Raw genomic sequence first — 26,419 nt, 5'->3', positions numbered from 1 at the left:
TGCAAATGCTTTTTAATTTACCAGACTCTTTTGTATACTTCATTTCACAGTGAGGTAGATGAGGTGGGTATGTTCAGTTCCATTACAGGGAGGAAACTAAGGCAAGAGGCTTGTCCCACAGTTAATGGCAGAATCAGAAAATCCATGTTTTTTTTTTTTTTTTTTTTTTTTTAATGTTCTGACTTTTAACGCAGTGTTATTGACCAAGCCTGCCTTTCCTAAGGCTGTTCATTACTTGGAGCTGCTCTCAGAGTTTTGTTTCGTTTGTTAAATCAGCAAATACTGATGAATGCTTTATATGTGCTAAGTGCCAGTGATACTGTAGATACTGTGGTGAGTGGATCTGGGACCCATCCCTCAGTGGTCTGTTTCCATGCCCCATACCTTTGACCTTGCTGGTATCCTTCTGCCATCTGAATCAGTCTATGTATATCACCCACCCACCCCCTCTGTTGCCAGACACACCAGGCAGGGTTTGTTATAGTTGGTATGTATTGATCATCTTCCACACACCCACAGATAAGGGGCCCCTAGGTGACTCAGGTGGTTAAGCTTCTGCCTTTGGCTCAGGTCATGATACCAGGGTCCTGGGATTTAGCCCTGCATCAGCTCCCTGCTCAGCAAGGAGTCTGCTTATCCCTCTCCATCTGTGCACCTCCCCAACACTGCTTATGCTCTGTCTCGCTCTATCTCAAATAAATAAAATCTTAAAAAAAACAAAAAACATACCCACAGATAAAACTCTGGACTCAGATATGAAGTTTAGCTTGATATGTTGCTTGTGGTGTAGTACGAGGCATACCAGCTTAAAATACCCTTAAATCTGAGATAATAATACCAACCCATCAGAGTAATCAAGGCTTGAGCAAGAAAGTGAGGTGCAAAAGTATTTTTTAATTTGAATTCAGTTAATTAACATATAATGTATTAGTTTGAGGTCAAGGTCATTGATTCATCAGTCTTTCTCAGTGTTCATTACAGAAATGCAAAAGTATTTTTTAATAATAACAGATACTGTGTGTTGAGTGTTTGCCCTGCCAAGTGCTATGTTTATGCCCTTGACGTAATCATCTTGTTTGGTCCTCACAACTGTGTCAAGACAGAGAATCCAGAACTTCTAGAGGCTCTATAACGTATCCACACTAACATACCTTTTAAGAGGCAGATCTGAGTCTTGCACTCAGATGTATCTGATGCCAAAGCCTACCCTCAAGCCTCTGTGTCATTGCTTCTTAGCAGGTCCAGACTAGCTTATTTTACCCTGAGTTCCTGGCACCAGGCCTGAGGTTTGGTAAGGGCTCAGCCAGCATCTGCTCAATGAACATGAAGGGTTATTATTAGATGCAGGTTAGGTGACAAAAATGTCCCTGTCCCTAAGGAAGCAAACTAATTTGCAGCAGGAGGAATAGACCCGAAGCACTTGGTGAATGGTTCAAGGCAAACTGTGCCAAGTCTGTGGTATAGTTTCCAGAAGAAAGAGCAGAAGAGGACAGACCCACAGGTGCCCTGGACCTCTGCCAAACCAACCCACTTCCACCATCAGCTATTCAGTTGATGACTTGGTCCAGAGGCTTCCAGTCTCAGGCTGCATCATCAATATGCACCTTCTCCCTTGCCAACTGCATTACCAACCCAGACCCTCTTCTGTGCCAATAATGGAAAGTGTTAGAAAGGGGAAAGATCACTAAAGGCTTAAATAATAGCTTTCTCAGCAGTGTAGTTTTGTGCAATTCATACTGAGTCCTCAGTTTCCCCATCTGTAAAATGAAGATATACTCATCCCTTAATGAACATAATAGTAACAATCTCTTTCTCAGGCATGCTATATTTCTTCAGCCTGGATCACTATTCCTCTAGATATGATCAGGGCTGTCATCCTACCATTTAGCTTTCAACTTGAATATCACCTCTCAAGAGGCTACCCATGTTTGCTGTCTGTCTCCTCCAATAAAATTTAAGACCCCAGAGTGTAGGGGTTTTGTCTCATTTTTTCCTTCATCCCCAACATCTAGCAGAGTGCTTGGCACATAAGAGACACTCAGCAAATATTTGTTGAATGAGTGACCCTGTAGCCCAGCGAGCACAGTGCCTGACATAGTATGCTGAATGTTAGGCATCATTATTATCTATTAGAAAGATGTGGACCATTTGAAGCCTTAAATTAGGTGGAAAGAATGTGACAAGGGCAGCCTCATTAGGTAAGATCCACCCAAACAGACCTAGAGGGTAGAAAGTATATGGTGTTTGGGAGGCAGTGAGAAGACAAACTGGTTGAGAAGGGTCAGTAAAGCTGGTCAGGGAAGAGGGAGCAATGACTGATGGTGGAGGCTCCTGAGCAGAGAGATAGGAATAGTTGATAGTACAGGTGGGACCAATGAGGAGAGGCCCAACACTGGAGGGATGCAGCCAGGTCTCCCGTCACCCCTGGGAAAGAGAATCCCTTGCCAGCTGGGATATAGCAGGCAGAACTGTAGGGAGATAAAAGCCTGGGGCACCTGTGGATCAGGTAGGCTGCCCTGGTTGTTATTTTGGGCCTCTGGGCCAGGTGCAGATTCAAAGGTTTGATTGAAGCCTTTTGGCAACTCTTGTCTCAGCAGGGTAAACATCACCTGTCTCCTGCCACCTGTGGCAACAATGCCAGGAAGGTACCCTAGGCAGGCCCAAAGGGGCCCAACTTTCTTGCTGCCCTCATGGAGCAAGACACACCTACCAGGAGAGGCCACTCCTTTCCTGTCCTACAGCTCCCTTTCTGAAGGGCTCAGGTGGCAATAAGATGTGGTTCTAGCCCATAGAAAGCAGGGGCAGGGCTTTGGGAGCCGTTGACATCTGGGCCCAGCTGGGGGAAGGGGTCAGTTTAGGAGCAGGTGCAGATTTCGGGGAGGGCGGGGCCTGAAGGGAAGTAGGGATCTTGGTAGACTACAAAATTTCCCTCCCCATCCCCCAGCCACAGCTGGCTTCTCTAGGAACCTGATGACCTACTTACAATGCTTAGAAATTGTTAGCTTAGCTTCCAGGTTAGGGCTGTACCGGTTCTTGGGTCCAAAAGGTGCGCTGGCATTCCTTTAAGGGGGTTCCATGTGAAGGACAGGCACCATATCATATGTACAAACTTCTTGTCCAATCAGGTTTCTCCCTTCCCTGATGTGCCCCCAACCCCCAACCCCAGGGAAAAAAGACTGTCCTGCTCCCACTCCTACCTACTTCGGTCTCTCTCTCTAGGGGGTGGTGGATGGCAAATAGAGGTCACAAACTTCTTCCCTGGAGGTTTAGCAGAGAGGAAGAGACTCCTTTTGTTTTGTTTTGTTTTGTTTTGTTTTAAAGATTTTATTCATTTATTCACGAGACACACATAGAGAGGCAGAGACATAGGCAGAGGGAGAAGCAGGCTCCATGCAGGGAGCCCGATGTGGGACTAGATCCCAGGACTCCAGGATCATGCCCTGAGCCAAAGGCAGATGCTCAACCACTGAGCTACCCAGGCATCCCGAGGGAGAGACTCCTATTGCCCTCCCTGGAGATAGTTTGAGCATTCCTACCCATTTCCTCCTTACCTTCTCATCTTCATGATGTTCAGATTTGATGGAAGGGAGTGAAGAAGAATCTTTTGGGAGCTCTGGAGGCTCCAGCCCTCCCAGGCAGTAGCTACTCCTGGTATTCCTGGTGTCTGCCTCTCCATAGCCTCCATGGGACAAATTCTATCACTGTTAAGAGTTAGGTACAAAATTTGGCAATTACTGAATCCTACTTACTCTATAGTTATCCTTGGACAAATTACTTAGTCTTCCCCAGCCTTAGTTTCCTCATCTATAAAAAGGAGATAATAACATATAGTGCTTTTCTTAAAAGACTCTTGGGAGCATGAAAATAGCTGGTAAGATATAGGGAACACTTAGCATGGAGCCTGGCATATAGTAATTACTCAGTATGACAGCTACTATTACTGCTATTATTATCAGAGTGTCTTTACAGGTGACCAGGTTGCTATGATTACTTTTGGAGCTACTCTCCAAAAGCAAACTTTTGGGTTGAGAGAGTGAGTATATGGTTATCCTTTGAACCAAGAGCTTGGAGATTTTAAGATTCCTGAAGCTGAGGACTGTGGCCCATAACCTTGTCCTCCCCCTCCTCCACAAGTGCCCCAAGTCATGCTTTGTACACAGTAAGTGTTGCTAACCTGGCATTTGACAATAGGGTATATTTTCTTCAATCTTTGCCAAGGGCTTCCAAGAAGGCAGGGACCTCCTTCTCTGCCTTGTTTACTGTTTTGTCCCTAGAACCTGCTACAGAACCTGGAGCATAGAAAGCACACGGTCATTATTTGTCAACTGAGTGGAAGGCTTAGTGAATTGAACTTTTTTTTAAAGATTTTATTTATTTATTCACGGAGACACAGAGAGAGAGAGGCAGAGACATAGGCAGAGAGAGAGAAGCAAGGCTCCATGCAGGGAGTCCTCATGGGGGGGGTCTCGATCCCAGGACTCTAGGATCACGCCCTGAACTGAAGGCAGATGCTCAACTGCTGAGCCACCCAGGCATATCAGTGAGTTGAATATTTAAAGTACATAGGACTTAGGGTGCCTTGCTAGCTCAGTCAGTAGAGCATGTGACTCTTGATCTCAGGGTTGTTAAGTTCGAGCCCCAGGTAGGATGTCGAGATTACGTAAAAATAAAATATTTGGGGGTGCCTGGGTGGCTCAGTCAGTTAAGTGTTTGACTCTTGGTTTCAACTCAGGTCATGATCTCAGGGTTGTGAGATCGAGCCCCACATGAGGCTATGAGCTCAGCACGGAGTGTGCTTGAGATTCTTTCTCCCCCTGCTCAGTCTCTCTCTCTCTGTCTCTAAAATAAATAAGCTCTTTTAAAAAATAAAGTACATAGGAGCACACCTAGCACATAGTAGGTGTGTAACATGTGTTTGAATGATTAAACAAAGTATTGTGAGGATGGCTCCACTCCTTGTTTGCTTTGTGGCCTTAAGCCTCTTGCCCAAGCTCTGCCTGTTGCCTCATCTGTTGTAGAAAGATAACACCCGCCTTGCCTCCCTCATGGGCTAGCTGTGAGACCCAGGGAGATGATAGATGAAAAAGCACTTTGAGAACTATAAATATTTGGTCTTGTTGCTTCTCCTTGATTGAGGTCACAGCCATTGCTGTGTCATTCATTCATTTATTTGTTCGTTTGTTCAACTCACAAGCATTTTTTGAGTGGAAGCAATAGGTAGCTCTCCCACTTATCTGGCTTCATGAATTTGGACAAGTTACATTAGTTTTTTAAATCTGAACATCTGTCAAATGGAAATAATACTCTCTTCATAGGATTGTTGGGAGAAAGACTAAGGTACTCTGAGCTTATTGAGGCTGAAAACGGTCTCATTAGGCCTAGCACTTGATGGCTGAACCATTGGTTGCCTTCTGTAGTCAAATTACCAGATAAGGCCAGAATTCTGAGTGTGATTCAAATGGGAAGTAGAAATGAGTATTAACTCCTAATCTCAGGATGTTCTCACCCGCCTAGGCTAGACTGCTGAGTAGGAACTCTGACCCAGCCAGGATCAGTACTGTTTTTTTTTTTTTTTTTTAATTTTTATTTATTTATGATAGTCACACACAGAGAGAGAGAGAGAGGCAGAGACATAGGCAGAGGGAGAAGCAGGCTCCATGTACCGGGAGCCTGACATGGGATTCAATCCCGGGTCTCCAGGATCACGCCCTGGGCCAAAGGCAGGCGCTAAACCACTGCGCCACCCAGGGATCCCCAGGATCAGTACTGTTTAAACATAAAACTGTGAGGCACAGTGGGCCTCACCCCATGCTCACCTCTGATTCAGAACAAGAACATCCATCCCTTGTTCTACCCACTCTCCGTCTGCTACTCAGCTAGAAAAATTTCCCTTTACTGACAGCACCCACATTCATATGGAACCCTAGGGGTTACCGTATCAAAGAAATCTTCAGGGAGTCATCAGAAATGGCCCTTTGGGGCAGGGTCAAGGGAGGGAGCCCAAGTCTAAGGCTCAGGGTCTTCTGGGACTGGGCCAAGGAGCAGGTGCAAGCATGAGGCCCCAGGCTGGTGGCTAAGTGACAAAACTACTCTCAGTTTCATATATGTATAGGGCCAGACACGAAGTCAACCCAGAGGAAACTGCCTGCCTGTCCATGCAGGTGTCTGGGCACCTGGAGGCAGTTTCTGGTCTGATTTAGTGGTGGAAGTTGACATTCTGAATTAGTACCCCAAGCCTCAGTGAGGGAAACCCATGGAACTCCAGAGCAAAGCCTGCAGTTGGCACCCAGGTCAGTACCTTTGAACCCTTAGCTGGCCCCTTCGGGTTGAAAGAAGCCCTTACTCTGGGCTCCACAGCACTCCTACTACAAAATTTCCAGGGACAATGGAATAATAGTCAAAGCTCCCTTTATGGGGCCCCTGCTGTGGGTTGAGCACTATGGTGGGGGCTTTTTAAGAATATGAGATCTTTTGTTATTAGAATTGTGGCCTATGGAGTCAGACAGAGATGAGTTTGAATCTGGGCTCCATCACGGACCAGCTGTTCAATCTTGGCACCTTCTTCCCCTTCTCTGAGCCTCTGGAAAATGGAGACAGTAATACGTGCTTCATAGGGTTTTCTCTTATATGTGAGGTTCAGCACAGATGTTAGAGAACTTCAACAATAGCTAACATTTATTGTGCAATTAACTTAAGTGTTTCATGTGTATTCTTTGAATTCCCAAAACAGTACTATTGAGGTAGGTACTCATTATTCTCATAGAGAAAAGTGAGGCATAGGGAAGTTTAAGGAATTTGCTCATAGATGCACAGCTGTAAGTGGTGAAATCATGATTTGAACCCAGGCCTGCATTTCCCAAAGCCCCCATGTCCTGCTGTTGCATAAGGAGGGCCCAGTTAATTTGCTGCTGTTACTTTTGTATCCAACATTGTAGCTGTCTGTGGTTTTTGGTCTATCTATTGAATTCTGAGCTCAGTGAAGGCAAGAAACCCATCTTAATCACCTTGCATCCCCAAAGACCAACATAGTACTCATAGTACTCATAATACTCATTAATATTTGCTTAATGGCTGAGAATATTCCCTGTCTTCATTAATCAATCAGTAGCTCTTTATCGACCATTTCCTGTAGGGTAGATTTGAGCTAAATCCTGGGAGGAATGCAAAGTACAACTGTGCCTCTCTAAACGGAAGATTGGGTGTGTGTATGGTTGTATGGGGGGGCGTGGGGGGGGGGGCAGCATTCCAGAGCTCTGTGTCACTGGCAGAAACTTCCACACAGGAGGCAAAAACAATACAGGTGGCTTGGGGATGTTTTCCAAGCTGGGATTCCCACCCCTCCCTGACTGGGCCACTCCCTCCATCTCCTGCAGAACCTGATGGCACTGATTCCCTACTCCTGCCCTAGGCAGAAACCACTCCTCTTTGTGCCCTTTCCCCGTGAGGAGGGTGCATCTTTCTTGTGCTTGCAACCAGTTTGTGGGAGCCTGCAATGACAGGGAAAGAATCAGAAGTTTGGAGCTGGGAAGGGACCTTAAGTCACTACCGCCCTAGCACTTCCGCCAGAGTGATCTTTTAAAAACCTGGTTCAAAAATTAATTGATTGATTGATTAATTAATTAATTAAAAACCTGGTTCAGATCTTACCAAATTCTTGCTTACAACTCTCCACCCACTTGGAATAAAACCCAGAGTCCTTACCAAATCCTCTAAGGCCTGCATGATCTGGTCCTGGCTGCCTCTCCATCCTCCATCCATTCTGCCACTCCCTCTCTGTACTCTGGCCAGAGGGGTTTCTGCTGTTCCTGGTCCTGTCACATTTGTCCCTGCCTGAGGGCCTTTGTAGTTGCTGTTCTCACTACCTAGAATGCTCTGCCCTGGTGTGTGCCTTGCTGGTTCTTTCCCTTAACTCAGCTCCCAGGTCACCTCATCTGAGAGTTCTCTTTGACCTTTGGTAAGTAGCTGAGCTACTTTTAAATCATTCTGTAGTCTTTTACCTGCTTGTATTGTTTGTCATCGCGCAGACCTCTATCTGATGTTTTCCTTTTGTGTGTTTACTTGGTTTTTGTCTGTCTCTTCCACTGGAATACAAGCCTCATGATTATAAGGGCATTGGTTTGTTCATCATTTTATCTGTAGTTCCTAAAACTGTTCCTTGCTGGTAGTGAATATTCAGCGAATAATTTTTGGAATTAATGATTGAACAAATGAATAAACCTGAGATACTGTTTTCATTTTACACATGAAAAAACTGAGGTCCAGAGAAGTGAAGCCATTAAGAATTGAAAGTGTTGTTTCAACTTTTTGAATGGTTACTAAGTAAGTGCCAAGCACTGTATTCAGTGATTTACATGCATTATTTTCGTCACTTTTCTTTATTGTTATAATGAGTTGTTTGGGACACCATTTTTTGGTATACCATTGTAGCATTTAAAAGAAAACTAGACCAACTCTTATTTTTTATCAGAACCTCATTCTATTCTACAAAGAGTTGGAGGCAACTTAGGAAAACTTATGTAACTAGGATTTAGCTAGGGGTGTCAGGTGAAAGAAAGTTACGGGTAAGAAAACAAGAGCCAGAACTAAAATAAGTCCACAGAAATGGATACATGAGTCCCTTTGAACTGAGCAAGTTTTTCTCCTGTTATTACGATTAATGACTAAATTATGCCCAAATTCTTGAAATGTTTTATTGTTTTTCTTTTTATCCAACCATAGGACTCCCAGCTGCTTCAGTTGGTGGAGCACATGACTCTTGATCTCGGGGTCATGACTTCGAGCCCCACTTTGGGGATGGAGCCTACTTAAAATAATAATAAAATAAAATTCAAGCACACACATGACCTTGGGATTGTCCCAGATTGCATAGAATAGTCCAGGATTTGTTGGGTCCCTCACCACCTCATCAGCTAGGCTCCTAGACTGAAGCAGCATGATCTCTTCTTTCTCATTTACCAAAAGAGCCAGTCTAGTAGGGAGAGCCTGGCTCTTGCCTCAACCCCTTGGTGATGGACCCAGCCAACTTTGTTTCAAAGGGAACCTTTTCCCCAGAAGATTTATTAACTGAGATATTGCCATTGAAGACCCAGTTCTTCTCTCAAGACACTTTGACCTGAATTAGAGAGGGACAACATAATGTGCATGAAAAGAGATCTTGTAAAACCCACCAATAAATGCTAAATGCCAAGTAAGAGAAGCACATCACAGCAAAGGGACCGTTAGAGCTGGGACTTAGTGTAGTCAGGAAAAAAGGAGGGCTAGGATCACTAGCAGTAGTAGTCCAGTTTGGACTGTGTGTGTGTGTGTGTGTGTGTGTGTGTGTGTGTGTGTGTAGAAAGGCCCTTCTTAGGTGATAAAGCCAAAAAGGTCAGCTGGAGCCAAATTTGTGGGAGCCTTGGGTGCCAAGGAAAGATTCTGAGGCCCTCCTCGGCAGCCTTGGTATCCTAATAGATGAGTCATTGCCAGGCATAGAGGCCCATCCTGGCTGCCTATTGGTCCCCAGGTAGCAGTGCCCGCATCTGAAATGGGAGCCAGGACCTTGAACTGACAGTGAGCCTAAGAGTAAATGTGGGGCATTAGTCAGTGCAGACTTTGGCCATCCTAAGTGCATTCATTCATTTTAGTGATTCAGCAAATGTTTATTGGGCACCATTTACATGCCAGGCCTTGTGCTAAGTACTGAGGGTGCTGTGATGAACAAGACTGTCCAGGATGCTGCTGTCACAGAACTCTTCTATTAGTGGGGGAGATAGCTAGCCTGAAAAACAATTAAGATGATTTTAAAAAGAAGGTTAAACAATGTAAAGAAAATGAAACTGAATAAATAAATAAAATCTTTAAAAAGGGGGGGGGGGGACAGCCCAGGTGGCTCAGCGGTTTAGCACGGCCTTTAGCCCAGGGCATGATCCTGGGGACCCGGGATCAAGTCCCACGTTGGGCTCCCTGCATGGAGCCTGCTTCTCCCTCTGTCTGTGTCTCTGCCTCTCTCTCTGTTTCTCATGAATAAATAAATAAAATCTTAAAAAAAAAAAAAAAGAAAAGAAAATGAAACTGAGTAATGGATTACCTAGGGAAGCAACTTTTTATACAGGGAGCTCAAGGAAAGCCTCTCCAAGGAGGTGACATTTGACCTGAGAGTAGTTAAGAAGAAAAAGCCAGGCTGGGAAGATTTGAAGCAAAGATTTTGCAAACAGAAATGCAAGGCAGGGTTGAACTTGGCTTTTCCAAGCTTTGGGCCAATGCAAATTCTGAGCTCTGACACTGGCATGCCAGTCTGGGCCTTTGTTTCCCTTGGAAATGTTAGAGATGAAGATGATCTTTACATCTCCCTCACAGAGATCCAAATGAAATAATGGAGGGTGCCTGGGTGGCTCAATCAGTTAAGCATCTGCCTCTGGCTCAGGTAATGATCCCTGGGTTCTTGGATTGAGCCCCACTCGGGCTCCTGCTCAGTGAGAAGCCTGCTTTTCCCTCTCCTTCTGCCTAATGCTCCCCTTGCTTGTTCTCTGTCAAATAAATAAAATCTTTAAAAAGGCGGGGGGATAATGGTAACTGCCATTTACTGGAGCACATAGCCAATGTTAGGTATGCTATGCAATTTCTCATTTCATTCTCCCACCCAGCCAGTGTGGTAAGTAAGTGGTCTGTTGGCCCTGGTTTCTTTTCCAGTGAGAAAACAAGTTTGGAGTAGTGAAGTTCCATGCACGGGATCCTGCAGCTTATACAGGAGAACCTGGATTCACATCCAGATTGGTCTGGCTCTAAAACCAGAATTCTTTCCATTGCCCCACCTTTGGAATAAACGAAGCATTGTTAGTTCAGGATGTACAGAAAGCCACTTAGCAAAAGGGGAGTTGGGTAATCATCTTGGGATAAGGGTCTTGAAAGATACCGACTATCCTTGCCAACTGAGAGGATTCTTTTTGCTTATCTTCAGGAGGATGCCCCAAAGCCTTGGGTTACTGTTGGCCTTTGCCAGAGGCATGTTCGGACTTAACCAGCTGAGTATCCCCCAGTTTCCTGCTTTTACCATCTCAGCTGCTGGTCAGGAGGTTTGGGAAGGTGACATCATCTAGCTGAATCAGCTGCCTCTTCTAGACACATTAACAGGAACTGAAAATCATTGCCCCTTTCTTTCTGCTCTGCAAGTTTCCTCAGAACAAGCCTGGAGTACAGGTATTCCACCTGTCCACAGGGGTTTGGCTGGAACAGTGCTTTCCACTGTTAGAGAGTTGGAGGGACGCGCAGTGGTTTAGCATCTACCTGCAGCTCAGGGTGTGGTCCCAGGGTCCTGGGATCGAGTCCCACATCGGGTTTCCTACAGGGAGCCTGGTTCTCCCTCTGCCTGTGTCTCTACTTCTGTTTGTGTCTCTCATGAAATAAATGAATAATCTTAAAAAAAAAAAAAATAGAGAGTTAGAACGTTCATTTACTTGGAGAAAGCTGTCCCGAAGGCTCCTCAAGCTAAAGGATCAGTGTGTCCTTGAGGGATAAAGGGATTCATAGGAGAGTCCAGTGCCTCCCTTCCACCTTCATTCAGCCCTGTGACCTCTGCAAGAACTCCTGACCCTGCTGATCTCTTTTGCGTAGGCCTAGCACGATAGGATGGGTAAACAAAAAAATGTCATTTGTGGACTTTGGCCCTATAGCATTTAGTCTGGTCAAGAGGACAGAAAACTTAGATTCCAATGCAGAGCAGCCACCACACTATACTCTATTGGATACCAGCCTCCACCCCTTGACCAGTGACCATAAAGGAAAAAAATAAGTGAAATACATTTAAAAAAGAAAAACATCAGAAGAAAGTTATAAAAAGATGGTTCAGTGCCAGGTGAATAGGACAACAGATGGCTTATTTGCTTTGTGACTTTGCTTCCCTCAGCTTCTACTGTTTTCATGTGTAAAAGATTTCACCAGGGTGGTGGCTCCTTGGGTCATTAGAATATTACATAACACATGTAAAGCATTCAGCAGTGTATCCAGCTCCTGGGGAGTATTCAATAAATGGTAGACCTTGAGTAAGGTCAGGGAGGGCTTCCTGGAAAAGGTGGGCTTGGAGCTTGGATATACTGGATAGATGCTGATAGTCTGCTGTGTAATCTTTGACAATTGACTTTACTTCCCAGAGCCTTGGTTTTCTCTGTAAAATGTGGGTCCTGCTAGAACCCACTTCACAGGGTTACTGGCAGGGGTTAATGAGGTGCTATATTAATAATGGAAACCACTGAATAGAGTCCCTCTCCATTATGTGCTATTGCTATTTCTTATTTGGCCTGGGAACTACCCTGAGTAAAGACTGGAAATAGGATGTGGGAAGGCCTAGCTATTGTTCATTCCTACTCTCATCTGGGTGACTTGGTCGGCTGTCTCTGCATCTGCCCTTGCCTCCCTCTAATCTGTTATCCATATAGCAACCAGTGATCTTTTAAAAATAGAAGGCAGGGGCAGCCCAGGTGGCTCAGCGGTTTAGTGCCGCCTTTAGCCCAGGGCGTGATCCTGGAGACACAGGATCGAGTCTCACGTTAGGCTCCCTGCATGGAGCCTGCTTCTCCCTCTGTCTCTGTCTCAGTCTCTCTCTCTCTCTGTCTCTCTCATGAATGAATAAATAAATAAAAATAGAAGTCAGATCCTTTGTTCTTCAGTACAAGACCCTATGATGACTTGTCACTCAGGAGAATAAAAGCCAAAGTGTATACAGTGCTAATGGAGGACAATTCCTTAAGAAGAAGTGCCCTAGGCGTATTCCTTCTCAGAAGCAGCCCTGGTCCCTTGACCCTGTGTGTGTGCGTGCGTGTGTGCAGGCACAAGTGGATGACACAATGATGATGCTCTGCACCCAAGACATTTCACAGTAAGGAAGGACATTGACCACTGCCTCGGGGCTCTTGAAAGTCATCAGGGCTGAGAAAGCTAAGGGCACTCAGGAAGGCCTTCCTCTGTATCTGAGTCATTTCCTGAGAGAGGTTAGTCATTCATTCATTTGTTCATTAACAAATATTTATTGAGTGCCTGTCATGCATTAGGCGTTGAGCTATAGGTTGGGACTACAGTGTGAACAAACGAAAGCCCCTGTTTTCACTGTATAAGTGAGGGCAGAAGCAGGAGACTAATAAAAAACTGGACGAGTGAGCAGGAGCAGGAGCAAGAGACCAGTAAGAAGCGGTGGGTGGCAGTGGTGGTTTGTACCAGGGTGGAGGTGTAGCAGAAGTGGTGAGAAGTGGTCAGACTTGGATAGAATTTAAAGGTCGGGCCAATTGGATTTGCAGATGATTGGATAAGAGGTGTGAGGCAGGAGTCCAAGTTTTTGGCTTGAGCAACTGAAAGGAGATTGCTACCACTTAATGAGAAGGGGAAGATGTCATGGCCAATAGTAAGTAGTTTCCTGAAAGGACTGTGGAGTCAGACTGCCTGCATTCAAGTCTTAGTTTGCTTGCTGTTTGACTTTTGGCAAGTGTTTGATTTCACCAAGCCTCAGTTTCCTCAAATGTAAACCTCCTGTCTGGGCTATAGGTAGTTAGGTGCTGTGAAAACTAAATGGGGGTAATTTTTCTGAAGAGCTTCAGACACTGCATGGCATCTACCGAGTCCTCAGTAAGAGTTAGCTTGTGGAGGGCAGGGAGTCCCATGACCAAGCAGGCAGCAGGTCCCACCCCACCTACACCACCCCCTCAAGGAGCCCACTCTCCAAGAGGCAGCTCAGACACCATCTGTCCAGCAGAGAAAAGCCACAGGGAGACAGCTTTCAGGGAGCATTAGATAGATGAGCCCTTCCCAAGAAACTTAATCTCATTCTCAGCAGGTGCTAATCCTAACAGCCTCCCTTGGTATCTGAGCCCAGCCCACCCAGTTCCTTTTCCACCCCCACCATGAGTCCCAGACCCTCTTCCCCTTCTCACCAGCTCCAACTGTCACCAGCACACTTCCTCACCAGATGGAGAGGCTTACCAGTAGGAGGAAGCTGCCATCTATCCGCCCGAGCCGAGTCCCACACATTTATCAGGTCACCAAGGGCTTCAGGTGCCACCTGTCCAGAGCCCCACCCCCACCCCCAGGTGCCAGTTCCTGGGCGTGGTGCTTGATCCAGGCGGATCCAGGCTGGAGCCAGCTGGAGCTGAGGACTCCCATTGTGCCCCAGCTGCTGCCTGCCCTCCCACCCACAGGCGGAGAAACAGGCTTAACCCTTTGGATACCACACATGTAGCCAGTTAGTGGTTGCAGTTCTGACTCTGAGTTTTGCACTATTCCAGCACACCATTTTTCTTTATGAAAGTTATCAGAAATACAACAGAATATGTAATACATATATATATATAAAGTTTCAAGAATGGGAAAAATGATCACCTGTAAACTTATGCAATTTAAGAAATCAAACATTTATGAACACCTTTGAACTTCCATGTGCCATCCCCTACCATTCTGAGATTTGGGTTTATTGTTCCCTTGCATTTTATTTTATTTTATTTTATTTTATTTTATTTTATTTTATTTTTGTATTTATTTATTTATTTGTTTGTTTGTTTTTAAAGATTTTATTTATTTGTTTAGAGAGAGAATCCCAAGCAGACTTCCCCTCTCCCCTCCACGCAGGGCTCCATCCCGCAACCCCGAGATCATTACCTGAGCCAAAATCAAGAGTTGGACACTCAACAGTCTGAACCATCCAGGCGTCCCTCTCTTGCCTTTCAAAAAAATATATAGGGCAGCCCAGGTGGCTCAGCAGTTTAGCGCTGCCTTCAGCCCAGGGCATGATCCTGGAGACCCGGTTTTGAGTCCCACATCGGGCTCCCTGCATGGAGCCTGCTTCTCCCTCTGCCTGTGTCTCTGCCTCTCTCTCTCTGTCTCTCATGAATAAATAAATAAAATCTTAAAAAATATATATATATATATATATATTTTTTTTTTTACCATATGTAGAGTATTCTGCATGCTTTCCAGGTTCATTTCAATATTATACTGTGTATATTCATATGCAATTTGCTTTTTTTTTATTCAACATTGTAACATTGCAAGATCCATCAATATTAAGTGTATAGCTGTAGTTTGTTCATTTTCATATCCCCTTGTATGATTATGTCTCACAATTTATGTATCCATTCTACTGTCAGTGGTTATTTGGGTTGTTCCCTTGTTTTTCCTATTTCAAATGCAGTTTTGAACATTCTATGTATGCCTCCCCACATGCACATGTTCTCCTTCACAGCAGTTCAGAGACTAGTTTGCCCATCAGAATCACCAGAAGGGTTTGTTTTTTGGTGTGTTTTGTTTTGTTTATATTTTTAAGTAATCTCTACACCAACATGAGGCTCGAATTTACAACCCCTAGATCAGAGTCTCATGCTCTGTCGATTGAGCCAGCCAGGCACCCCATGAGAGTCATTGCTCTAGGGTGTACACCCAGGAATAGAATAGCTTGATGGAAAATAATGTCTGGATTGCTTTCCTATGTGTTTGTAAGAGTTCACACTGCCACCAGCAGCATATGAGTTTCCATTGCTTTACATCTCAAATGTTTGATACGGTCGGACCTTAAAATTTTTATAGAGCTAGTAGGTGTGAGATGGTATCTTGTGGTTTTAATTTGCATTTCTCAGATTACAAGTGGGGTAGAGAATCTTTCCTTCTATTGACCATTCATGTTTCCTCTTTTGTAAAATACTTGTGCAAGTCTTTGCTCTATTTCTTTTGATTGGCTTTTTCTTAGGGATTTGTAGAAATTCTTTATATATTCTGAATATTAATCTTTTATCTACATGTGTTATAAATATAGGCTCTCAGTTTGTAGATTGTCTTTTCACCTTCTATATGTGTCTTTTCATGATTAGAAATTATTAATTTAATCTGATTTAGTGTTTTCTTCCATGATTTATACCTTTTACATTTTGTTGAAGGAATCTTTCCTGAGCATTTGGTCCTAAAGACATTTTCGTATTTTTTCTTCAAAAAGTTTTAAGGTTTTACTTTTCACATTTAAGTCCTTAATAGATCTGGAATCGACTCTCATGTCACCTTAATATTTTTGTTGGTGGGATACTTTTATTTCAGTAGGTTTCTTTCTTTTTTTTTTTTTTTTAATTTTATTTATTTATTCATGAGAGACACAGGCAGAGGGAGAAGCAGGCTCCATGCAGGGAGCCTGATGTGGGACTCGATCCCAGGTGTCCAGGATCATGCCCTGGGCTGAAGGCAGGCGCTAAACCGCTGAGCCACCGGGGCTGCCCTTCAGTAGGTTTTAAACATCTACAAATCTGAATTATTTATACCTTGAGTTGTAGCTAGAGCTTATTATGTACACTGTATTAAAATTTCATACTGAACAAAGGTGCCCTCTTTGGGAAAGAGTTTTGATCACATTTAAAGCCCTTCTAAGATTTTTTTTTATTTTTCATATCTTAAATATAATAATGATATTATGGTTATGATTCTTTTCTCTCTAATATTCCTTATATTTAGACGCCTGGGTGGCTCAGTGGTTGAGCCTTTGGTTCAGTGGTGATCCCAGGGTCCTGGAATTGAGTCCCGCATCATGATGGCTCCCCTTTCGGGAGCCTGCTTCTCCCTCTGCTTATGTCTCTGCCTCGCTCTGTGTGTCTCTCGTGAATAAATAAATAAAATCTTTTTTAAAAAAAGATATGCAGGGCAGCCCCGGTGGCACAGCGGTTTAGCACCGCCTGCAGCCCAGGGCATGATCCTGGAGACCCTGGATCAAGTCCCACATCAGGCTCTGCATGGAGCCTGCTTCTCCCTCTGCCTGTGTCTCTGCCTCTCCCTCTCTCTGTGTCTCTATGAATAAATAATAAATAAAATCTTAAAAAAATATATATATGCACGCTGAATTATGTCTGGAATTTGCTACAAAATAATACAGCAGTGAGAGAGAGAGTGGGAACAGATAAAATCAGATTGGTACCCAGTTGATCATTATTGAAGCTGAGTGATGGGTATATGGCGGTTTGTTTTATCATTCTGTCTACTTTTGTACATGTTTAAATATTTTCATAGTAAATGTAAAATATCCAAGGACTATTTCCAGAGTTACTTATGAAGTAAAGCATTTTTTAAAGATATAGTTATTTCTTTTTATTTATTATTATTATTATTTTTTTAATCATGAAGGGTTTTTTTTTAAGATTTTCACGCAGGAAGCCTGACACGGGACTCAATCCGGGTCTCCAGGATCACGCCCTGAGCTGAAGATAGCGCTAAACTGCTGAGCTACCTGGGCTGCCCTAGTTATTTATTTTTAGAGAGAGCAAGGGAGCATGCATGCATGGGAACCAAGGAAGGGGCAGAGGAAAAGGGAGAGAGACTCTGGAGCAGACTCCCCACTGAGTATGAAGCCCAACATGGGGCTCAATCTCGCATCCCTGAGATCATGACCTGAGCTGAAATAAGAGTCTAATGAAACCAAGGGTCCAGACACTCAACCAACTGAGCCACCCAAAAGCCCTGTAAAGCATCTTTTCAGTTAAATCTCCATTTACTTGTTCTCAGCAGGCAAGCAGGAGATGAATTGTTAAAACAGAGGGGATCAGGGGAAGAAATGGGATGTGCCATCATCAGCAGGCTTTAGCCTGACCACTCTCATTCCTTCCAGGACTAGGTTCATTCCCACCCTTCCTTTTTTTCTTCCAGAGCTGTTAGGGATATTTTTTATTTTAACCAGAGCCGCCTTTTCCTTTTATTCTACCTAGACAGCCTTAACCCAGAGGGTAATGGAGCCTCATCATGGATTCTGGTCCTCCCCCACCTGAACAGCATCCTGGGACAAAGGATCAGAGATAATGGCAACCCTAGTGCAGTTAATCACATAGTAGTATTATTTTGGCATCACAGCATGCAAATACTAGAGTTGTCATTTTTCTTCTCATAGTGTAATAATTGGCCAGAGTCTCTGGGGAGTCCCAAATGCTTCTCATGGGAGAATCAAATTCTTTCTCTTCTGCTCTTTAATTTTGATATATTTCCTTAGAATAGGTAGTATATTCATGTGGTTCAAAATTCAAAAGGAACAAATGTCTCCCTTCCACCCATATCTCCTAGCTACAGTTCCCTTCCTGGGAAAGTAGATGCAGTAGATACAAGCAAACACCTATATGTTTCACCCAATTTTTACACAGATAGTCGTGTACTAATGCACACGGTTTGGTGCCTTGATTTGTCTCACTTAACAATGTCTCAGAGATCATTCAGTAACAGTCCATCAAGAAGTTTCACATTCTTTTTTTTTTTTTTTTTTTTTTTTTTATTTATTTATGATAGTCACACACACAGAGAGAGAAAGAGAGAGAGAGAGGGTGGGGGGCAGAGGGAGAAGCAGGCTCCATGCACCGGGAGCCCGACGTGGGACTCGATCCTGGGTCTCCAGGATCGCGCCCTGGGCCAAAGGCAGGCGTTAAACCGCTGCGCCACCCAGGGATCCCTCACATTCTTTTTGATAGCTGCATAGTATTCCATATCTGGTACTGTCCTCTACTTTATGTAACCAGTTCCCATTGGTAGGCCCCCCCCTCACTTTTTTTTTTTTTTTTTTTTTGCTGCCTCTTGCAGTTATAGTACTGATACTCCGTGATTAGCCCCATCGTATTTGTCATTTGGCCCATGTGTGAATACCAGGTATCTGAGGGGGATAAATTCCTAGAAGTAGAATTGCAGAGTCAAAGGATGTATGTATTTAGGATTTTTTTTTTTTTTTAAACTTTTATTTATTTATGATAGGCACACAGTGAGAGAGAGAGAGAGAGGCAGAGACACAGGCAGAGGGAGAAGCAGGCTCCATGCACTGGGAGCCTGACGTGGGATTCGATCCCCGATATCCAGGACCGCGCCCTGGGCCAAAGGCAGGCGCCAAACCGCTGCGCCACCCAGGGATCCCCTGTATTTAGGATTTTGATAGATATTGTCAACCTGGGTGTGTGGCAGTGGTGCCAGTTTACAGGAGCACCTTTTCTCTACGCACCCCTTCCACTGAGGTTGGATTTGGTTCAGGACTTTTATTGAGTGCCTTCTAGTGCCAGGTTTTTGATACAAAGATAACACTTCCATAGTATCAAATAAAATTGTTACTATATGCCATGCACAGGCACATTATCTGGTAATACCACAAGGAAACCAACAAGGAAGGTTTTTAGATGAGAAAACTAAAGCTCAGAGAGGTTAAATAGTATGCCATGGCCATTGACTCAAGCTAGTAAGTGGCAGAGCAGGATTTAACCCCAGGTTTCAATCCTCTAATACCTGTGCTCTTAAAGAACATCCAACTGCCTCTCAGGAGGAATAACATACGGTCTTATTGTCTAACACAGGTGAGGAATCAGGCTCAGAGAGAATAACTGTCCAAAATAACACACAGCCAGGAAGATATGGAGTCCCCAGGGGAGACCCACATATGTCCATTTGAGGCCTATGATCTGTACTGAGCTGCCTGCCTTCCTTCCATGGAAAAAATGTCCAGATCTCATTAGGATTTTGTTAAGAGAACTTTCTCCATCCAGAGTTCCAGTTGCTATAGAGAGCCATAAATTATTGGTTCTTGGTGTGCATCTGTTGACCGTTAGAGGTGCCCATAGACAAAACCCATCTATGATTAATAATACTAATGTGAGTATAGTCGCCGCTATTTATTGAGTACCTACCACATGTAAGATGCTATACAAAAGGCCAGGGAAACATTATTTTTCCCATTGTCCAGATTAGAAAACTGAGAATAGGAGTGCCTGGGTGGCTCAGTCAGTTAAGCGTCTGTCTTTGGGTCAAGTCATGATCCCAGGATCCTGAGATTGAGTCCTACATCAGGCTCCCTATTCAGTGGGGAGTTCCCTACTCAGTGGGGAGTCTGCTTTTCCCTCTCCCTCTGCCTGCTGCTCCCCCTACTTGTTCTCTCACACTCTCTCTCTGTGGCAAATGAATAAATAAAATCTCTTTTTAAATGAAAAAAAAAAAAAAAACTGAGGATAAAACAAGTTAAATAATAGTCCTGAGGTCAGCAGCCTGGATGGCTCAGTGGTTTAGCGCTGCCTTCAGCCCAGGGCGTGATCCTGGAGACCCAGGATCAAGTCCCACGTCAGGCTCCTTGCATGGAGCCTGCTTCTCCCTCTGACTGTGTCTCTGCCTTTCTCTCTCTCTGTTTCTCATGAATAAATAAATGAAATCTTAAAAAAAAAAAAAGTCCTGAGGTCAAATGCAAATAACAACAGAATCCAAATCCAATCTATTAGACTTAGAAGCCCTCACTCACTCACTCTGGTGTCCATGTATTTCCCTTGGCTCTCTCTGCCTCTTCCACTTGTCCATATTATTTGGTGCTTTCTCTAGAGGGTGAGTCTGGCTTCTCCAGCTCATGCTGAATGCTTTAGAGGAAAGGGCCCTTTAGCTTCCATTTACCCCATATCCCCCACCCCTACTCCTAGTGCTTAGCACAGGGTAGCGAAAGAGCAGGCTGCCATGTGACACTGGAGGGTTGGCAATGGCCCCCACTAATACTGCCTCAGAAAAGACTCATCTCCCAATTGTGTAACAAGTGTTCTTTGAATACCTGATCTGTGCTTGTTGCTCCAGTGGGAAAGGAATATAAACTATAGGCCTAGCTTTCAATAATTTAGATTATAAGACCACAAATAACAAAGTAAATGGAAGACTAAAAGGATCAGAAGAGTTCATAGGAGAAGATAAGTATAACATAATAGTAGCAAACAGTCATGGAACACAGTAGGGTTCCATGACCATTTTATAAACATAGACCCTGAGACTCAAGAGTTTGAGTATGCAGTCCAGAGTTGTACAGCAAATAGGTGTTAGAGTGAGGGTTCTGTGCTGGGTGGCTTGGGGGCTCCCAGTAAAGGACGTCTGGAAGGATGGGCCTCATATGGACAAGAAGGGAGGTCAAGATGTAGGCCAAAAGGCTGAAAGGTGGAGCTGTAATATTCCTAAAATATTATGGCTTACACCTTAAGCTCTCCTTCTTTTTTTTTTTTTTCTTAATTTTTAATTTATTTATGATAGTCACAGAGAGAGAGAGAGAGAGAGAGAGAGAGGCAGAGACATAGGCAGAGGGAGAAGCAGGCTCCATGCACTGGGAGCCCCACGTGGGATTCGATCCTGGGTCTCCAGGATCGCGCCCTGGGCCAAAGGCAGGCGCTAAACCGCTGCGCCACCCAAGGATCCCTTAAGCTCTCCTTCTGAATGTGGGGAAACCCAGGCCTGGGTCATAAAGTAATAGCACAGGATCATATAGGTTCATCTAGTGTTTCTTCGTGTCCATACATTATCTCATTGAGCCTCCGACTATGCTAGGAAGCAGAGAAGGTCTTACCGTGGAGGGAACTGGGGTCTTCTGACTTGAAATCCCAAGTCCTTTCCAGCATCCATGCCCCCTCCACATTTCTATAGTGGGACAACACAGTCTTTGCAATCAGATAGACCTGGGTTTGAACCACCTCCATTTTGTGTCTCTAGAATCTTAAGGTTTGCAAACTAGGGTGATTCTGGGTACAGAAAAAGCCCTTTGGGAGGCAAGCATATGGTAAGGGATGAATGACATAAGGGAGACATAATAACACTAAAGTTCCTGTAGTGCTTTTTTTTCAATTCACTTTCCAGTCTTTGGTTTACATATGAAGAAAGTGAAGTGATTTGCCCAAGATCACACAGTGAGTTAATAAAAGGCAACCTTGAGATTAGAACTCAAGTCTCTTGTCTCTAAGAGACTTTTTCCTTACACAACACTGCACCCTTGAGAAGGCTGAAGGGAAAGGCCTAGGGATAGGATCACAGTACTTTGGAGCTAGAGAGATCATCTAGTCCATTGTCCACACTTGACAGATGATGAAAGCGAGGCCCAGAGTCCTCAGTTGACATGTCTGCAGCCAGATGGAACTACCACAGAGCAGGAGTAAATCCACATGTTCTGACTCTAAAGTCCCAGGATCTTTTTACGCTATCATGCAAAACTTCCAAATTGCTAATTTTCTGTGCAGATCTAAAAAGCTCATTCCAATGCCAATAATTTACAATAGGAACAACTGTTTAGTTTTAGGAGTTTTTTTTTTTCCCCAAATAGAGTCTCATTCTCTTTCTTTCTCTCTCTTTTTCTCAATTCTTAGGGCAATACATTAGAAGAGGAGAGGGAAAAAGCTTCAGTAGAAGTAGAAAAAAGATAAACATTTGATAATCTCTGAAATCTAGGGAGGTCCCCCAGGAAATAATTTAGAGGCCAGCCCTCTCATCTATCCCAGCCAGCTCACCATTTGCCCTGGCCTACTCACAACAGGCCTTCAGAAGGACCACCTTCCCTTGGCAGCTGCATCTGGTGAACACCAACGGAAATCCCTGGTATTTTTCTTTGCATGCAACCAACCATGGAGATGTAGGTCAGGCATTGCTGGCCTGGCAGTTACAACAGCAATAGCTTTACCCTCTGCACCTGCAGCCGTGTTTGCTAAGCCTCATGAGGATGAGGAAAGGATATTCCTCTCCAAACAGGGACTGATTCCTCAAGGGCCCATGTGGGTGGAGCTGGCTGGGACTCAGGAGGGTGCTGGAGAAGACCATCTGGAATGTGGGGACTAAGAGGGTGGCTCTCTGTCTCATTCCCCCTGAACGTCTGCTGTCTGCTATGCCTAGTGGCACAATTGGCAGTACCTCTGCTCCACTCAGCTTAGAGTCATCGTCACTGACAGAGGAGGCTGGGAAGGTCCCATCCAACCCCTTGAGTTCAGCTGGGCCCCAGGCCTGCACCTGAACCCCCATGCCAGTCTGGTGTTTACGGGATTGAAGCTGCTACCCTTTGGGACCCAGCCTGTTTTCATTTCTGCTCTCAGCTGTCTAGTCTCCATGGACCTCACCTACAGGTTTGTGCGTGCCCATCCCCTGCAGTGCAGCCCCATGAGACTCCTCCAGCCTGGCACACTCTTCTTTGGCCTTTGTTCTTTCCAGCAGAGCCCCCAGTTCTGTGTCTGGCTCATAGGAGAGCTTTACTGGCCCCTCAGATACACTTTGTTGGTTCAACCTAGCTGTATCCCTTCCCAAGGGTTGGTCGCTTTGTGTACACTAGAGGTTTGGGGCAGGTGTGTGTGTGTGTGTGTGTGTGTGTGTGTGTGTGTGGTTTTAGAGCACTGAGGGGTTACTTGTGTGTCTGCTCTGGGCTGACCTCCAACTGGCTGGCTGCTTCTATCCTTAGCTTTCTCCTGTTCTGGACCTCACATGTCTCTTTTGTAAAGGTGTGGGACCAAGATCAATACATGTACCATTGACCTTAAAGGTAATTTACAGGTGATATGCAAATGGACTTTTTAAAAAAATAGTGTTTATTTTATATTGATTTCCATATGTGGCAAATGTTGTTGGCCTTTTAGTTATAGTAACAATAACGTAAGTTGCTTTTTCATTTCATTTATTTATTTAACAAATACTAAGTATCTTACTCCGTGCCAAGCACCATTCTAGCTATTAGAAATAATCTGCCTTTGTGAAGTTTATATTCTAAAAAGATAGAGTGATTAGGAGGAATGGAGGGTGGCTAGGCAGCATTAGGGGAAGTTGTTTTTTGTGGGGGGGGGATTTGTTTCTCATTTTAAGAGTGATTGGGAAAGCCTTTTCTTTTAAAAATAAAACTTTTTTTTTTTTCAAGATTTTATTTATTTATTCATGAGAGACAGAGAGAGAGAGGCAAAGACACAGGCAGAGGGAGAAGCAGGCTCCATGCAGGGAGCCTGATGTGGAACTCAATTCCGGGACTCCACGATTACACCCTGAGCCGAAGGTAGATGCTCAACCGCTGAACCACCCAGGCATCCCAAGGGAAAAGCTTTTCTAAGGAGGAGGCACATACACAGAGATTTACATGATCTGAGGGAATAAAATCATGTAGCAATGTGTGGTAAGAACATTCCAGACAAAGGGAACAAGTACAGAGGCCCCAAGTTGAGAAGGATGTGCTTGGCATGTTTGAGGAAAAGCAGAGGAGGTGAGTGTGGCTAGAACAGAGTGAGCAGAGGAGAAAGTGATAGAAGGTGAAGATTTATGTGAGCCAAGGTGGGATACTGGCTCCTCCTCTAGATGAAATGGGAAGGCAGTGGAGTATTTTGACTAGAAAATTGTGGCTTCTCTGGTGAAGGACCATAGAGGGCAGTAAGAAGCTGGGAGGACAATAAGGAGGTTGTTAACAACAATGCAGGCAGAAAATGGTGTTGGCTTGAACCAAATGACAGCGGTGGAGGTGGTGAGAAGTGATGGGAGTCTGGATAAGTTCAAAGGAATTTGCTGACAGATCAGAACTAGTGATGGGGATGACTCCAAGTGTTCCAGGCTTCAGCACCTGGAAGGATAAAACTACGACCATTACTAAAAAGGGGAAAGATTGCAGGGACACCTTTCTGGCTCAGACGGTGGAGCATGTAGCTCTTGATCTCAGGGTTGTGAGTTTGAGCCCCACATCAAATGTAGAGATTACTTTTAAAATAAAATATTTTTTAAAAATAAAAATAAATAAATAATAAAAAGGGAAAAGATTACAGAAAGAATAGGGTTCTTCTTGGGGAATAGGGACAAGGGATTGAGAATTTTTAATACATTTATTTAAAAATTTTTAAGTGGGGCAGCCCAGGTGGCTCAGCGGTTTAGCACCGCCTTTGGCCCAGGGTGTGATCCTGGAGACCCAGGATCAAGTCCCACATCAGGCTCCCTGCATGGAGCCTGCTTCTCCCTCTGTGTGTAGGTGTGTGTGTGTGTGTGTGTGTGTGTGTGTGTGTGTGTGTGTGTCTCTGTGTCTCTCATGAATAAATAAATCTTAAAAAAAAATTTAAGTGAATCAATCGATAGAAAAATGTTAATAACAGCAATGATACATGGATAAGGCCAAAATAGCGATGGCTGAAAATGTGGATAGTGTGGGCCAGATGTGTCTGTGCCTCCCTTCAACTCTAAAAGGCTGCTTTGGTGATTTCAGCCCTTGCAGAATTCATGAAGAATGGGAACTTGAGACTCAGACTAGAATGTAATCAATGCAGAAGGGATGACAGGAGATGAATACCTTGGGTCAGGCTTATCCCTTGGAACGACTTGGGAAGCTCTTGCACACATCCTGGCTCGCAGGCACTGCCTCATTCACTCACTCACCCACTGGGCATCTTCTGCTTAGTAGGCCCTGGACGGGGCACAGTTCTGATGCCCCTGCTCTCCTAATATAAAGCAAGATCTTCAGCTCCACCCCCATCCGGGCCTGGCTACTCTGTGGCCCTGCAGGTCCCTAGTGGTTAGGTGCTGTGTCTGTTGAAAGTGGGCGGCCACAGTGTAGGCACGCCCTGCCCTTCCTTTGTCTCTGTCCAGCCCCTGCCTTCCTCCTCTCATTGCCATCCACCCTTGGAGCCTGGAGAGCAAATAAATGACTTTGCTTCCCAGAGAAAAATGATTTTGTCTCTTTCTACATCCCATATAGTTTCCATAGTTATCAAGCTGGGAAAAAAATCCCCAAAGGCCTCTTCCCTTGCTTTTTGTAGGTGAAAAATAAGGCCAGAGAGACTAGCAACTCCCCTAGCCCACAACCAATCCATCTGTGAATCCTTTCTGCTCTACTTTTTTTTTTTTTTTTTTTTTTAAAGTATACCTATCCTAGGGCTTGAACTCATGACCTTGAGATCAAGAACTGTATGCTCGGGGATCCCTTGGTGGCGCAGCAGTTTAGCACCTGCCTTTGGCCCAGGGCACGATCCTGGAGACCCGGGATCGAATCCCACGTCGGGCTCCCGGTGCATGGAGCCTGCTTCTACCTCTGCCTGTGTCTCTGCCTCTTTCTCTCTCTCTCTCTCTCTCTCTGTGACTATCATAAATAAATAAAAATTAAAAAGAAAAAAGAACTGTATGTTCTGTGGGGCACCTGGGTGGCTCAGTGATTGAGCGTCTGCCTTTGGCTCAGGTCGTGATCCCAGATCCTGAGATGGAGTCCCTTATCAAGCTCCTCATTGGGAGCCTACTTTTCTCTCTGCCTATGTCTCTGCCTCTCTCTGTGTGTCTCTCATAAATAAATAAATAAAATCTTTAAAAAAAAAACAATGTAAAGCCCAGGTTGCTCAGTGGTTTAACACCGCCTTCAGCCCAGGGCATGATCCTGGGGACCCGGGATTGAGTCCCACGTCAGGCTCCCTGCATGGAGCCTGCTTCTCCCTCTGCCTCTCTCTCTCTCTCTCTCTCTCTCTCTCTCTCTCTCTGTCTCTCATGAATAAATAAATAAAATCTTAAAAAAAAAAAGTATGCTCTACCAACTTCCTTTCTACTTTTTTTTTTTAAGATTTTATTTATTTATTCATGAGAGACACAGAGAAAGAGGCAGAGACACAGGCAGAGGGTGAAGTAGGCTCCATGCAGACAGCCTGATGTGGGACTTGATCCCAGGACTCCAGGATCACTCCCAGAGCTGAAGGCAGATGCT

General features: G+C 44.5%; 1 protein-coding gene across 6 annotated transcripts in view; it reads left to right on the top strand.

Annotated features, from left to right (window-relative positions):
• Positions 1–26,419, top strand: part of BCL2L1 (BCL2 like 1) — a 64,411-nt gene that overhangs the window by 22,958 nt on the left and 15,034 nt on the right. The gene's annotated exons all lie outside the window — the stretch shown is intronic.

Source organism: Canis lupus, chromosome 24, assembly GCF_003254725.2.
Source record: "Canis lupus dingo isolate Sandy chromosome 24, ASM325472v2, whole genome shotgun sequence".
Classification (NCBI taxonomy): Eukaryota; Metazoa; Chordata; class Mammalia; order Carnivora; family Canidae; genus Canis; species Canis lupus.
This window is presented reverse-complemented; position numbering and strand designations above follow the sequence as displayed.